Source organism: Anguilla anguilla, chromosome 11 (assembly GCF_013347855.1).
Source record: "Anguilla anguilla isolate fAngAng1 chromosome 11, fAngAng1.pri, whole genome shotgun sequence".
NCBI lineage: Eukaryota > Metazoa > Chordata > Actinopteri > Anguilliformes > Anguillidae > Anguilla > Anguilla anguilla.
The window spans coordinates 41405946-41409686 of record NC_049211.1 but is presented as its reverse complement, the minus strand read 5'-3'; the positions used below and the strand labels follow the sequence as shown (position 1 = coordinate 41409686).

Sequence of the window (3741 nt, the reverse complement as noted above, 5' to 3'; positions counted from 1 at the left end):
AAGGGTCACTGACTATTGAATTTTTCCAGGTCCTTCAGAACTTTGGGTTTGAGCTTGTAGCCGGTCCTCCTGCCAAACTCAGATTGGAACCGGGTGTTTTTCTCTGGGCAATTCTATTATTATAAAATTGTATAATTCTACCATTTATTGAGCACACAGTATAGCGCATTATCTGTATTGTTTATGCAGCATTTCTCATCTTTATTAGGGGTGTGTGAATAAATTTGGATGGCACTCTATATAAATACACAAATTTGCAATATTTGCGATGTTTATCAATATGACAAATGCAGCAAAGCAAATTATTCTAAATTATTTTTCCTAACAGAAATATATTGCACAAATTAGTAACATTTGCCATGAAATTGGAATAAAGTTTAAATGGAAATTGGAATAGTTTGAATGTTTTCAAAACTTTTGAAAGATTATATTTTATCTCACAAATCCTTCCTCTTCTACTTCAACTGCAGGGATGTACTTTATTGTGGCTCTTGCTGGTTCTGCCATAATTTTCATAACCCTGGTGGTGCTGGCAGTCCAATGCTCTAAGAAATGCAAGACATCAGGTGTGTAGTAGCACTCATTGAACACGTCCATACATTACGCTATTATTTATACATTACACTTTAAAAGCTGTCTAATAATAATATCAGCATTGCAATTAAATGATAAAAGCATGTGTATTCAGAAATATAAAATCACCCATTGAACAGACAAGTGCTCATGGAATTAAATTTAATTGTCATAGTTTCTTGACTATTGTATTATTGTTTTCAGTTCATTCCTCTATTTATATATTTATTGATCCAGGTGAGTAGTATGGAACACAGAGAGTGCCACAATGATAAATAAATTAATCAACAAATAAATAAATAAATGTGGAAAAAAATGAATAAATAAAATAATCTAAAAATAAATAGTAAAATAATATAGTAATCCAAATGTATGTGCAATTTATAAAATTATATTCTTATTTAATTTTGTGTAATTTTCAGATTTTCACACTTATTTATTCATCTATTTTTATATCTATTTCCCTATTTATTTATTCTTTTCTTGATGAGCACAATTCTGTCAATTTACTTGCCTTGGTCTGCCCACCAACTCTGAAGTTCTGCCCTTGCTGTCTGTACTGTCTGTGTTCAGAACAATTTTTTTTATGGAGAAGTCCATTTCTGAAACAATGAAAGATATGCTGGACATAGACGAATACATGCGTTCCAAAAAATAAAAATAAAAAAAATAAATAAATAAAAATAATTAAATACATAAATATGTATAGAAATAAAAAAATAAATAAACGTGAAAATAAATTCATCTATCCATTATCTAACTTATCTAACTGCTTATTCCTGGAGCCTATCCCAGCATGCATTGGACGAGAAGTAGGAATTCACCCTGGGCTGGTCGTTAGTCCATCAGAGGGCACACACACCACTCGTACACTCACACACTCATAGTGAAAATGAATTAGAAAATGAATTTAAAAAATACTTTAAGAACAAATGCACATACATTTATATTACTTTATTCATTTTCTGATTTATTGATATATTTTTATATTATTTATTTCCAATTATTCTACGTTGACAATTCTCTGTGTTATTGCATGTTTGCCATTGTTTATGTTTGTGAAAAGGCCGAATTAAAAGTCAGCCGGATGGAGGCAAGTTTTACTCCAGGGTAAATGCAGACTACATCAGCGCAGGTGAGGACCGGTCTTTCTGAGTTCTCATCCGGTCACACTGTGTGCCACGTGTGAGTTGAATCTTCACCTTTCTCTGCTCTCTTCTCCAGATGGATTACCAGCCAATGCTGTGTATGAGGAAATAGACCCTGCCACAGAAACAGAAGGTCAGGACAGAAACCGGTGACCGACAAGTAAAAAGCCACGATACTTTCACAAACTCTCAGACGTTCCGTCCATTTAAACATCACATGCTCTGTGGAGCTCAAACTCAGTAGGTTCTTCCTTTAACCCCTCTGCTTTATTGACAACAGGTTCTGAAGTAGTTGGGCAGCACAGTTTCTATTCAGCCGTTCAGTTAAAACCATTAAACCAAGGTAAGTTTATAATTAACTCTAAGTGATTTTTCATAATCACTCTCCGTGATCACTCTCCGTGAGTGACTTGTTTAAAGTGTTTTTTTTGTTGTTGCAGGTGTGTTGTTAAAATCGTATAAGTTTAAGTGCAACAGTTATTGATAATATGTTGTGATCACGCATTCAAAAAAATGATCTGCATAATCCTTGCATTGCAGGTCCTACTGCATAATTGGACACAGGGATCCACATTCACTCAGTCTTACCTTCATATGTGAGGGAATATATTCTTGCTATAGGTACATGCCACTATATCCTACTATATGTTTTCATATCATATGCATTTTAAGGTCACTATGTTGTACATTAAATAATGATATGCAGTTGAACCACCCTATTAATTTCCTGCTCTGTTTTTATAGTTTCCACAGTTATCCTTAAAATATGACTCTGCAGAACTCATAGGTCCTGTGTTGTGGAAAATTGTTGTTGAAGTTGATGAAACTTGATGAAAATGCATTAAATAATTTAATAAGTTTCTTATCCAGGAGTTCTCAGCCCAGGTCCTGTGGGGCTATACTGAATCCCCCTTTTCATTTCATTACCCAGTGCTTAATTGGTCAGTTAAAGTAGTTAACTGCAGTTAATCCAACTCATGTGGTTACTTGAATCTAAGTTGGCTCCTGAAAACAGACGGTGGCAGACCCAGGCCTGGATTAATGCACAGGGTCACCCAGGCAGTAGTAAAGGTTGTCCTAGTCCCGAGGCCCATGTCATCTTAATTCGGCCCTGGATGCACCCTGTTCATCAACAGGACCTGGGTTGAGAACCCCTAATTTAAGGTAATCAAACATTTTGTAATTCTGTAATTTTGTCAATGTTTAAGAGTTGGCATTTGCTAACTAGTATTCTTTTCTTGTATTTAGAGATATGGTTAAATGAAATAGCATTGGGACAGTGGCACACTTTTTGTCATTTTGTCTCTGTACTCCAGCACAATAAAAATATGTAAATATGATGATAAAGTGCAGATTGTGTTTATTTGAAGGCATTTACATCCATATTGGGTGATTAGGGTAGGAATTACAGCCCTTTTTGATATAATGGGTAGGAAACTGGTCTTGCAACCGAAAGACAGTGGTGTAGTATAATGGGTAGGGAACTGGTTTCTGCATTCCTTCAGTACATATCCAGCTGTATAAATGGATGCAATGTAAAAGAAAATGCAATGTCAAAAGTTGTCTGGATAAGAGGGTCTGCTAAATGCCTGTAAAGCAACATTCCACAAGTTTAGATTTGTAATCAAACAATTCACATGGTTAAAGTGCTTATTCTCAGCTTTAATTTAACCGTGTAGATCACACAATACTTTTTATACATTACCCCCCTCTTCCTGATGTTTTTTCATCTTTAATCTCATCACCCGATTCGTCATTTCGTTTGGTTGCTATCCCACTTTTACGTTTCCATTTATCTTCATGCGTGCATCAGGGCAATGATTGGGTGACGGCCTGCCTGTTGCCGTAATTCCGATTATAACTTCTAATAATTCCATCTAATCACCATAAGACAATAACTGCAGGCCCTTTGGATGAAGGCGAGGCCCTTTTAGCATCAATTATGAACATATGAAAAATCATAACGCGTTTCACACAGGAGCACCCCTATTGAGCTTGTTCTCACACACATCAGTAGTCG

At 35.4% G+C, this 3741-nt stretch overlaps 1 long non-coding RNA gene across 2 annotated transcripts; it reads left to right on the top strand.

The window, feature by feature from the left end:
• The first annotated feature begins 1600 nt into the window (after positions 1–1600).
• LOC118207261 lies at positions 1601–3036 on the top strand. 2 transcript variants are annotated; one of them, XR_004761346.1, is made up of 4 exons: positions 1601–1708; positions 1798–1854; positions 2002–2064; positions 2262–3036. It is a non-coding gene; the product is annotated as an uncharacterized LOC118207261 (long non-coding RNA). The 2 variants fall into 2 exon arrangements; XR_004761345.1 differs by having other exon boundaries at positions 1601–1854.
• The last annotated feature ends 705 nt before the right edge of the window (positions 3037–3741 follow it).